This window comes from Protopterus annectens, chromosome 6.part1 (assembly GCF_019279795.1).
Source record: "Protopterus annectens isolate FY-2018-M chromosome 6.part1, PAN1.0, whole genome shotgun sequence".
In the NCBI taxonomy this organism is placed as follows: domain Eukaryota; kingdom Metazoa; phylum Chordata; order Ceratodontiformes; family Protopteridae; genus Protopterus; species Protopterus annectens.
Window position 1 is genome coordinate 336646695 of NC_056738.1, and position 12815 is coordinate 336659509.

The 12815-nt window shown below is 44.1% G+C and overlaps 1 protein-coding gene across 1 annotated transcript in view; it reads right to left on the minus strand.

The window, feature by feature from the left end:
- Nucleotides 1–12815, minus strand: part of MTA2 (metastasis associated 1 family member 2) — a 1757597-nt gene that overhangs the window by 1511704 nt on the left and 233078 nt on the right. The gene's annotated exons all lie outside the window — the stretch shown is intronic.

A 12815-nucleotide genomic window follows, 5' to 3' on the forward strand; every position in this document is an offset into this window, starting at 1 on the left:
TGGAGTATCCTCTCACTGTCATTAGTGGCAGAGGGGAAGAAGGTGGGCAGGTAAATGGATTGGTTTAAGGACAGTTCGTTGACCACCTTTCGCATGAAGGAAGAGTTCGTGCATAGGGTCACTCTATCCTTGTGGAAGGTAGTGTAGGGTGAGCAGGCCATGACAGCTTGCAACTATGACACCCTTCTAGCAGAGGTAAGGGCCACCAGCAGTACAGTCTTCCATGTGCACATATGGAGCGTTGCAGTAGTGGCTGGTTTGAATTGAGGCAGAGTGAGTTTTTCCAAGGTGAAGTTTAAATTCAAGGAGGTGGTTTTCTTGGTGGTCTGATGTGCAAGGCCCCTTTCAGGAATAATTTAACATCTAGCGTGGCTAGTAGAAGAGGTTCTAGTGGTAAGCAGGCAAAGACTGCAGACAGGTGGATTTTCACTGAGGAGGATAAAAGGCCAGCCTTGATAAGTTCACACACATAAGTAAGGACTAGTGGGGTATCCCCTTGAAAAGGAGCCCTGTGCCTATGGAGACACCACTTGAATCTTTCCCTTTTTGACATGTAGGATTCCTGGCCTCCCTCAGGACTAAAAACACATCCTCATAGTGGTGGTGTCTGAAAGGAATTAAAAGTTGATCACTCTGTTAGATCTAACATATGTAGGTGAGGGTGAATGAGAGATCCCTTCTGTTGTGTGAGTAGGTCCACCTTGTGGGGTAAACTTGTGGTGATTGCCCTTGGCTACGGAGATTAGTAGGAGGAACCAGTGCTGCCTTGGCCAATAGGGAGTCACCAGCAAGATTTTGGGTTTGTCCCTTCCTGATCTTCAGGAAGACTTTCTGAATGACAGGGAAGGGTGGGAAAGCATATAGAAACAGTCCCTTACATGGAATGCTGAAGGTATCTACCCCTCCAGGCAAGTGGAGAGCGATCCTTTGTGCAGAATTTCTTCAACTGTCTGCTCTGGGGAGAGGCAAACAAATGTACCTGAGGTGTGCCCCACCGGTGGACAATGTCTAGCAAAATGTCCCTGTTCAGCATCCACTTGTGCTGTAGGAAAGATGTTCTGCTGAGAGCATCCGCTTGTTGGTTGTCCTGGGAAGGAATGTATGTTGCCTGCAGGGATAAGTTGTTTTTGAAGGCAATGTCCCAAATTTGGATGGCTATCCGGCAAAGGAAGTAGGACTTGGTCCCTCCTTGTTTGCTGAGGTACCACAGGACTGTGGTATTGTCTGTGAAGATTTGAAGGGGTCCTGGTTGCAGGATTGGGAGAAAAGCTTTCAGGGTCAGAAAGACTGCTGTCATTTCCCTCACATTAATAGGTTTCATTTGGAGGGTAGGATGACGGGTCTCCTGTACCATGAAGCCCTTTATGGTACCCCTCCACCCTAGGTCTGATGCATCTGTATGCATGTGCTGGGTTGGGGTGGGGTGGGAGGCTGAAGTGGAAGGCCTGGGTTGATTAGGATTTGTTGAATCCACCACCTTAGTTCTGCTTTGAGGCAGGGTAAGAGTGTAATCTGAAACTCTAGAGGGTGTTTGTGTTGGGACCACATATTCCTCAAGCACCACCGCAGTTTTCGTATATGCATTCTGGCCAAAGGCAGCATAGGGATGGTGGGTGCCATTAGCCCCAGGACCCAACAAGAATGGTCTTGCAGATGTGTTGAACCTGCAAGTAGGTTTTTGTAAGTGGGTAGAAAGGGATAGAACTTTGTCCTTAGGGAGGAATGCCCACATCAGGTCTGTTCTGATCCTGCAGCCTAGAAAGATTTTGTCCTGCTGAGAGGTTAGGGATGATTTTGGGATGTTGAGGGTGAACCCCAGGCTCTGAAGCAGGGAAATTGTGAACTGCAGACGGTTTTGTAGGGTGTCCTTGCTTTCTGCTAGAATGAGGATGTCTAGGTAGGGATACATTTGGACACCTTTGGTTCTGCAAAAGGCTATAACTGGAGCTAGGCATTTTGTGAATACCCCGGGTGCAGTAAAATCAAAGGACAAGGCTGTAAATTGAAAAAGTGTGGACAAGGCCCAGTGAAATACAAGCATTTTCTGTGGTAGGGTTGTATGGGAATATGGAGGTGGGCCTCCTTCAGATGCAGTGTGGCCATAAAGGCCTGGTCTGGCAATAGTGGAAGAAGGGTTTGTAGGAATAACATGCTAAAAGATGGAACTTTTAGGAATAGGTTTAGAAAGGACAGATCCAGTACTGGCCTCTAAGGGCCATGTTTTTTGGGGACCAGAAAATCTTGAGTAAAAGTCTTTTCCTTCTTGTCCTGGAGGGATAAGTTCTATATTTCCTAGGTTCAGAAGGTTTTGTAGGACCTGAGGAATAAGGTGTAGTTGATTTTTGGGGTGCTGGAATGCCCCTTGTAAAGGGCTTTTCCTTCCAAGAAAGGAAATAACCCTCTTGTAGTACTGCCCAGCACCCAGCAGTCTGAGGTGATGGATCTCCAAAGGGAAAGGCAGTTGGAGAGGTGGGCTAACAAGGGGAAATGGGAAAGGCAGTCACGCATTGGAGAAATTTCTGTAATGAAATGGCTGTTTTTGAAAAGGCTGTGAGGCTGCTGGTCTAGTGGGGGTCTGCCTCCTGGTTCCTCTCCTACGCCTGGAAGAGGATGAGGTAGCAGAGGAGGGTGTCCTCCTGACAAAGGTAGTCTTAGCAGAGTAATTTCTGTAGTATTTAGGAATAGGAGACACCAGCAGGGACTTGCCGTCTTGAAGCTCTTTATTTTTCTCCTGAAGGTTTTTAAAGAGGTCTGCAGATTTTTACCAAACAGGAGGTGGTGGTCTAGAAGATCATCTAGGATTTTTGACTTGAAATCCTCTGGTAGGGGTACAAGGTGTAGCCAAGAATATATGCAGAGTAGTGATGCAGAAGCTGAAGACCTTGCAGAGGCATCTGCTGCATCTAACCGCCTCTAACAGAATGTCTGGCCACTTGAGAAGCCAGGGACAATTTTGATGCTACCTCTTGTCTTGCTAGGGCAGGTGTGGATGACAGGGGAGCAGAAGCTTGGGATACAAGGTCCAAAGCATATTTTATCATAAGGGTTTGAGAGTTGATAGCTCTGAAGGCTAGGGTGGAAGAGGTATAAATAATCTTGCCTACCTGTCCACGTTTTTATTATCTTTGTCAGAAGGCAAAATAGACGAAGAAATCAGTCTTGACTGCTTGTCAGGGGATACAGCAATCACTGCTGGGTCTGCCAGCAGTGGTTTTACCAGGAATTTTTGTTCATCTGGTACTTTAAAGAAACGGTCAGGCCTTTTAGGGGCAAGAGGTTGAGAGAGTCTGGGTTTTTAAATGCTGAAAAGAATGCATCAAGGTAGGCAGGAATAACTGGTGGGATGGCTGAATGGGAGTGAGATTCCACTTGAAGTAAAAGTATCTCTTGAGTTTGTCATTTGGGAAGTGTCCCATTTAAAGCATTCTTTGATATTTGTGATGGTCTCTCCAAAGGTGATATCCTCTGGTGGAGAGTCCCCTTCTATGGATTCATCAGGGGAATAATATTCTAGTGGAGAGGCAATTTGAGATGAGTAAGTAATGGGTTCATCTGAAGATGAGTAGTAAGCCCCCTGTTGTTTTTACCCTTCATGAGCAGTGGGAAGGAGGAGAGAAGCAGATGAGTCAGGCCTAAGACTGAGAATAGGAATGGTGGAGGGGGAAGTGGCCATGGGCCTAAGGGCCATGAAGGCCTGCATCAAGGAGTTGGATTGTCAGTCTGGAACTCCCTTCTGTGGGTGGAGGTACGTGTTCAGTTTTCCGCTTCCTTTTTAAAGGAGTAGTCTTGAGAGAGGGCCTGGATTCAGGGGCCTGGACAGGAGTAGGGGCTTCAGGTACTGGCCTTCCAGTCAGTCATCCGGCATTATCTGGTTCACCTTAAAATCGGTAGGAACTGACATCTAAGCCACCTCAGTGACATTCTGGCCATTATTTCCGAAGCGTCTTCCTCAAGGGGAGTTGCCGAAGTAGACTGCTCTAACGGATGTCCCTCAACTCCTAAATCAGAAGCTGGCAGGACATCCGATGGCAGAGAGGCAGAAGGACTAGGCCTTAGAACCTTGGCCTTTTTCCATGGTGGTTCCGCCAGGGTGGCAGACTCTGGTTCCATCCTAAGCACTAGCTTTTTGCAAGAGATATGGTTGTATTCTCAGCCTAGACAAAAAAAACGCAACAGTTGTGCATACCCTTATGTGGAATCTGGCGTCTGCATCGGCATTTACCCTTCTTAGCGCACACTGGCTAATGGCTGGGTACAACAAACCAAGCTAAAGCAAAACTTAAAATAAAATCCCCAACAGGGTACTTAGATTTAGACATCTTCAAAGATTTAGACATCTTCAAAGTAGAGGAGTGAAGCGATAGAATGCGGCTAAAAGTTATGAGGTCTGTGCATGCAGACGTCACATTTAAGGTCCCTGGTTTATGGCCTTATGTGTGACGTCCCACACACCTACAGCAGCCAGGCTTAAGCTTTTGTATAGGAGCCGACGAATCCTACACTAAGAATACTACAACATAGGAACAGGAGGACATCAATAATCATACAGAACATTACATCCATAAAGGATCAGGAAGTATTCTGAGAACTAAACCAACATGGAAATCAAAAAAAAGGAGATACTGTTGATAGGGATGGCTGCAATTAGGGATACAGACAATAGACAAGAGGGGGCTGGAATTTATTGGAGAAAACTGGCAAAGGAACCAAGATATTGGGAGCAAAAAACTAGAGAGGGAAAGATGGATAGCATGGGAAGACACCAAGAACTTAATTCGACTTGAGGTTAGGGATTGCCTTCACTATCAGGGATTGATATCAGAATACAGGCAGAGAGAAAGAAATAGGGGGTGGTTCTAAATGAAAGACCGCACTGGTAGAGATTTTAAGAACTGCCATTAAAAAAGGGATAATTAGTACAGCATATAAAATATTGCAGGATTCCAATGCCCTGGACCAGCTCGTTCTTACCCCCACAAGAGGTAGCAACACCCTGAACTGGTCATTACTAACCTGGGCAACCGTTGCTTTGTACCAATAGTCAACTGCTCCCTGGTTAGATCCGACCACAAACTAATGGAAATACACATCCCCCACCCCACAAAGGTAACCACCATGAAAAACTCCATAGCTAACTTCGGGCTCCTAAAAACACAGGTGGCTAACTTTGGCACCCATGCAAATGGAGAATAGCTGCATGACCACTGAATCATAACACCAGTGCACTGCACGAACACGTACACAAATGCATGGCTCTCTCCATACCCAACAGAACCAAGGCACTCCTCCAAAAAGAGAAGCCAATCTGGTGGTCCTCTGCCATAAACAAACTCTACAACAGGAGGAGGAAACTGATGTGGAATAAAGTGAAGTCCCACGACTGAAAAAACTCCCTTATCTGCCTCAACAAAAAGTGGAGATCTCTCATCAAATCCTCTAAAGCTGGCTATGAAAAACAGGATTGCAGCAGATAATAAAGACAACCACAAGGCCTTCTACAGTTATGGAAAGAATCTCCACAGCAATACCCAGATTTGCTCTGAGCTACTGCACAATGGTACCTCCTATACTAAGCCAATAGATGTTGCCAATGTACTGGCAGACATTCAGTGCCAACTTTACCCCCCCCCCCCCCGGACCAATCACAATAACAGTAGATTGCCAGGCACCCAGTATTACTGCTGCACAGGTTAAAACAGCACTGTCCAAAGCCAAGAATACAGCTTTTATGGAACCTGACAATATCCCTGGCTGTGTTCTACATGAACTACAAACTGAACTGGCACCTCACCTGTGTGCCCCGTTCAATCATAGCCTCACCTCAGGCTTTGTCCTTACCGAATGGAGCAATGCTACAGTCATCCCTCTCCACAAAGGAGGAGCGATTACAGACCCTGGGAACTATCGCCTGATGAGTGATACGCAAAGCTATAGAACGCATCATCATGGACCTAATAAACAAGGATATACGGAATCACCAAACTCTGGATCCCACACAGTTTGCTTTTGTGAAGGGTAGATCATGCCTGTTCAACCTGGTCGACTTCTTAGTCACCAGAGCTGCGGATGAAGGCAAGGTGGTTCCATACAGCCTACCTTGATCTGGCAAAGGCCTTTGCTACAATTCCCCACTCAGGAATAATAGAAAAACTCACTAAGCTAGGCATCAATCCCTATATCACTAGGTGGGTTGCAAACTGGCTCACAGAACCCACAGTGTGAAAGTAGCTGACTCCCAAGTCAGACTGCTGACCAGTCACGAGTGGAGTCCCACAGGGTTCGATCCTGGGTCCTCTCCTGTTTGGTATCAACTTCTCTGAAGTCCAGGCCAACACGAAGGGACTCTGGTTGACAAAGTTCACAGACTATTGCAAGTTGGGAGCTATTAACTCCCCAAGTGATGTTGACATCCTACAGAAAGGTCTCACTGAGACCGACTGCTGTCAGAACCATGGTATTAAGCTCAATGCCAAAGAATGTGGCATCATCCCCTTTAGGAAAAACCTGGTTCCCATGAATTACCACATCAATGGTAGCCCACTGAACACAGAAGGCATTATAAGAGATCCGGGAACACAGGTTGACAGCAACCTCTCTTTTGACCAGCACATTGTCACTGTGGTCAGAAAGTCCTTGTATGCGCCACATCTCATTACTAAGGGTTTTGCAAACAGGAAAAAAAGAGGTCATTGTCTCCCTCTACTCTTCCCTCATTAGGCCAATCAGAGTACAATGCCCCATTTGGCATGTACCTCACTAGACACCTGCAACAACTGGAGAGCCCGCAAAAGTACTTCACAAACAGGATCCTAAGCCTTAAACACTTGTCCTATATAGACAGACTCAAAACTCCAACTATTCTCGGTCTCATATCGCCTACTTAGAGGCGATCTCTGCTTGACTTACAAAGCCATGTCCGACCCAGCTCTGTTAGAAATACTACATCTAAAAAGATCCCTCTGCACCACACACTGCAGAGACGACCACCTTATTACCACAATCAACAGAACATGCTGGAGGGACAGGTTCATAACCCAGAGACTGCCCATGCTATGGAATAGACTTCCCATACATGTCAAACAGAGCACCTCACTGGCCCTCTTCAAGAGAGATCTTGATAAGTGGACAGGAAATAAAAAAAAATTCACCCTGGGGATCACTTCAGTGGCTCTACTTGACAGAAGCACTGGGAACCAAGGTCAGGTGGCATGATGCCAGGGTAATCCTATGGGCTAGGCTTGTAAAGGCTTGCAAAGCCCCTAGGGCCATTAGCCTAACACACACCTACCTATGAACCTATAAATTTATAACTACTTAAATTCATCAGAAGAGATTAGAAAGGATTGGGAATGGAGCTTTAATAAGCAATTCACAAAGAAACAATAGGAGGATAAATGTACGTCTTCCAAACATGCATCAAAATCTAGAATATTTAGGATTTTTGCCTGGAAACGTTTATATAGAAAATTTTTATACCAAGTAGACTCCAGAGACATTTTCCTCAGGCAGACTCCAAATGCTGGCGGTGTGAAGGGGAATAAAGAGGTAACTGGGAATGTATTTTCTGGGAGTGTGGTGAGTTGCCGGTTTTTAAAGATACCCTGTGGCATGCACTGTCAGAGATGTTGGGTGGTAGACCAGTCTGAAAAGGGAGATGACTTTTCTAAGCTATGCCTAGACATGGTAAGGTTTTGCTGAGTCTAATAATGGTGGCTGCCAAAAAAAAAAAAAGTCAGTAGAAAATGGAAATCAAAATCTAAACCAACTATACTGGAAGTAGCGAATATAGTAACAGAGATAAAACAACTGGAAGTGAGATCTTTAGAAAAGGGTAGGAGCAAACTACATAGGAAAAATTAGGAATTGTGGGAACAATACATTCAAGGCCGGAATGAGGTTTAAAAGGCAGCAGGACTTAATGAGCTATGTAATGTTTGAGTGAGAAAGATTGGGTAGATAACTGATGTATAATGTTGGCAACTGGGAGTGTATCAGTATGGTTTGTGATGTAAAATGCTTGCAACTAGGACTGTGTCGGAGTGGTTTGGTTTCGTTTATATAAATGTATGATTGCCTGTGTAGTAAGTGAGGGTTTAATAAAGATGTTTCTCATTTAAAAAGGAGGTAGGAATTGAATAATTTATGTAGTATTGCTTAGTTTATACGATATATAGCAATATATGTGAAGTATAATGTTTATTATAGTTTGATTACTTTTAAATGAATGTAAACTTGCCTCTGTCACAAGTCATAATTCAATAAAGGGGTTTGAAAAAAGGAATGCGAATGGCCTCAGTTGTAGACAAAAATGAAAGCATATTTAATTATATTAAGAAATGTACAGTGCAAATAGCAAAACTACAGGAGAATCATTAAGAAAGGACTGAGCATGTATTTCAGGATGGATATTCATCAGGATACAAGGGACAAAGGAAAAGAGGAACACTTACTAATTGCTAGAAAAGTTCCAATAGTGAAAAAAAAGGAAAAGCATAATAATGACAAACTTGTGGTAGCTAAAGGGCTACTGGCAAGAAATGAAGATTACACTGACACATTTATATTCCATCTAAAACTGCTATTACGGAGCTTAAGAAAATGTTGGGAGAAATAATCAGCTTTCAGCAGGGAATATTACTCATCTGTGGGGAGTGGCATTTGATTTGCAACAATGAGGATGTATCTGGAGGCCTAGAAAGGAAGATGCAACAAAAGCGTACATTTCTGAAGAAATTTATGAAAAAAGACTTATGGAAGACATGAATTCAGTAGTAGAAATTAAGAATTTACATGCCATTCTCCAAGATACAATAAATGGGCTAGACTACAAAAATTATATTTTACAGGAACAAGTTCTTTTAATTGAGAACTGACATCCAAAACTATCTCAAATCATGCACCATTAACAGGGTAATGAAGCAACGATGAAGCATCAGCACTTCCCTACCTACTTGTTCAAAGAGAGAGGAATTTAGGGCACAAGTATTGGAAAAAGGGAATTATGGAAGATAAAAAGCACTCAAAGCTATAGCTAGTGAGTGGGACACAATTTAAAGCAGAATTTAAAAATAGTGTAAAAATGAGAGATACACAGTTAAGAAGTAAACGGATTTATGTAGGACTGATAAAGGTTAAAGTATTATACAGTAAAGGGAATCTCTCATAAGAAGCGGCACAACTGCAGACTGCTGAAGAGAAAATCAGGGAGTATCTTCACAATATGCATGAGTTTAGAAACAATTTTAAGCAGCTGTTTTTTTGATAACTCTACAGCACAAAAACATTTGGCGCAACAACTTGGGAAACAGGCAGTAGAAAGGGTTGTTTCCAAATTTTGGGAGCCTATAAGAAAAATAGCTAGAGATCCAATATAGTTGGAGATGTGTTGGAAATTTTCTAAAAATTTCTATAAAGCACAGAAGTGGGAAAAAAGAAAAAGCACAAATGAAAATATTTACGGAAGACTTAAATATGCCAAGGTTAATACTTGAGCTTTATCTACCTCTAACATAGAAGACAGGAGAAGATGAGATAAATAGGGTGATATCAGCAATTTGCAAGAAAGTCTCTAGGAACAGATGGCATTCTAGTGGAAGTTTAGAAGACATGAGGGAAGAAAGTGATAACGATCTGGAAGAGTTTAACTGTATTTTAAAAAGAGATGAAGCACCAACACCCTGGAAAAAATCTGCATTAGCAGTAATAGCAAAGGACAGTGAAGACCCATCAAACCCAGCTTCATATAGGCTCACTTCAATTTTCAACCATGATGATAAAGTGCTTATATCTGTAATAGCTTAAAGAATGACAAAAGTGTTGCCAAAATTGATATATATATGGATCAATGTGGTTTTATGGAGGGGAAAAAGAAGTTATGTCCTTACCATAACGTTCCATGTGGAGTGTTCATCTCGCCTTGGTTATTACACATGGTTCGGAGCCGATCCTCAGCTCCGTGCCGGCCGACTGCAAGCTCTGCATCGAGAAGAAGCTCGAGGACATCTAATACCCACAATCCCCCTCTGCCTTTACCTCAGATCTAGTTTGTAAGCAAACCTGACAAAGCACGCACACATGCCAACTATATACATAAAAGTACATATATACAAACATACCAAGGGTATGATAGTAACACTAATACTGCAACAGCAGAAGGAGAATACTCCAGACCAGGCACCAAATCGAATGTTCTTCCTAAGGGTGGGAAGGGTGGGAGTGTAATAACCAAGGCGAGATGAACACTCCACATGGAACGTTATGGTAAGGACATAACTTCTTTATGTGAGAGTGTTCAATCTCGCCTTTGTTCTTACACATGGGTAGCGTACCTAGCTCCATGATCCTGAGGAACTCAAGGGAGAACGTTCTTGAGCACAGTGGAACCAAAGGTTGCCCTATCCCTCGAAACCCTGTCCACTTTGTAATGAGAGATAAATGTATGTGGTTTAGCCCAAGTAGCAGCCGCACAAATAGTGTCTAAAGGTAAGCGAGCTGCGTGAGCCAAAGATGTAGACACTGATCTGGTAGAATGTCCTCTGGGTTTTGCTGATAATGTTTGGTCAGAGGCTTGATAAACATATGTGATACAGTCAGTTAGGCATTTAGAAAGAGTTCGTTTAAGTAACTGCAAGACCCTTTCTGCTGTCAGCAAAAGCTACAAATAGTTGATCAGATTTCCTGTGATCTTTTGTTCTATCCAAATAAAATCTGAGTTGTCTATGGACGTCCAGTTTGTGCAACATATACTCCAATTTATTAGAGTGGTTCTTAAAGAAGGTGGGTAATTCAATGGACTGATTAATATTACTAGAAGAACAAACTTTGGGAAGAAAGGATGGATTAGTGCGTAGGGATACTCTGTCAGAATGAAATATTAAATAAGGATGTTTGACCGAAAGGGCCTGAAGCTCAGACACTCGTCTAGCAGATGTAATGGCCACTAGAAATAATGTTTTCCATGACAAAAATTTCAATGTGCAACTTGAAGCTGGTTCAAAGGGGGGCAACATTAATTTAGAGAGCAACAGGTTTAAATTCCACGGTGATGTCGGACTTCTGACTGGTGGTCTGATATGAAAAGAACCTTTTAAAAAGGCTTTACAAAGTCTGTGAGCCATAATAGGCGCACCACATTCTTCTACATGATAGTTAGAAATGGCAGCTAACTGTACTCTTAAAGTAGCCGGGGAAGCTCCTTCATGAAATAGTTCAGTCAAGAACTCTAAAACCTTGTTTAACGGAGCTGTAACAGGGACCAAATGATGTGCCTCCAGAAGACAAAAGCGTTTCCACTTACTGGTGTAAGTCTTTGTAGTGGAAACTTTATGAGAAGCTACTAAAATATCTTGAACCGCCGATGTAAGGGGAACCGACCTGGCTAAAAGGGAAGCGGAGCAGCCAAGCTGCTAGATGGAGAGATTCTAGAGATGGGTGAGGAACTCCTGACGAGTGAGTCAGTAGATCTGGCTCTGGGTCCAGCATCCAAGGTCCCCGAATGCGGTGATGCAATAGAAAGGGGAACCAAATTTGAAGAGGCCAGAACGGGGCAATGAGAATAATAGTCCTCTGAAGGTTGTTGGCTTTCTGTAGAAACTTTGCAATCAGGGGAAAAGGAGGAAAAGCATATAGGAGACCCGGGGGCCAATCGTGCACCAGCGCGTCCCTGGGGACTTCCCCTGGAGGGGGTAATAGGGCAAAGTAGCTCCTGCATTTGGCGTTCATGGGAGACGCAAACAGATCGCAGGTAGGCTGGCCCCATTTGCGAAAAATCCTTCTCGCAACTGACTGTTTGAGGGACCACTCGTGAGGCAATAGTATCGCCCTGCTCAGCCTGTCGGCTATGACGTTGGATGACCCCGGGGTGTGCGTTGCGATCAGAAAGCGACCGGTGGACTCTGCCCATTGCCAAATTCTCATGGCCTCTCTGCATAGTTGGTAAGACCTGGTTCCCCCTTGCTTGTTTATGTACCATACTACGGACATGTTGTCTGTCTGAACTGCAATGGTCCCTGGAGGAAGAAGGGGAGCAAAGTGTTGCAACGCCAAAAACACTGCCCTCAACTCCAGAACATTGATGTGCAGATTGTACTCCAGATTGGTCCATTCGCCTTGGACTGTGTCCCTGAAAGATGCCCCCCACCCTATCAGGGAAGCGTCCGTGGTTATCGTCGCTGACGGTGCGGGTAGCACAAATGGTCTTCCGCTGGATAGGTTGCAAGTCTGTAACCACCACATTAGGTGTGATTTGCATGTTTTCGTTATCAATATTTCGTGAGTCAGTGGAAGTTGTTGGAATGACCATTGTGCAAACAGAAGCCATTGTAGCACTCATGTGCAGTCTTCCCAATGGTATCGCAATGAGGGAAGCTGCCATGAGACCCAAAACTTTCAGAACAATTTTTGCCGGGGACTTTCTGGACGACAGTAGAAGGGAAATGTTGAATTGAAGTGCTACTATTCTTTCTGTAGGAAGTTTTAGAACTAAATGACGCGTATCTAATTCCGCTCCTATGAATAAGATATGCTGTGATGGCTGTAGCAACGATTTTTCGAAATTTACTGAAATGCCAAGGTGTGTACAAAGTTGTAGGGTGTAATCCCTGGCTTGTATCAGTTGACGCCTGGTGGTGGCAGACAGGAGCCAGTCGTCCAGATACGGAAACACCTGGAATCCTAGGCACCTCAGATGAGACGCTACCACTGCCATGCATTTGGTGAAGACCCTGGGGGCTGTAGTCAGACCAAAGGGCAGGGCTCGAAACTGATAGTGACTGGCTCCCAGCCGGAAGCGCAAATGATCCCTGGACGCCCTGGCC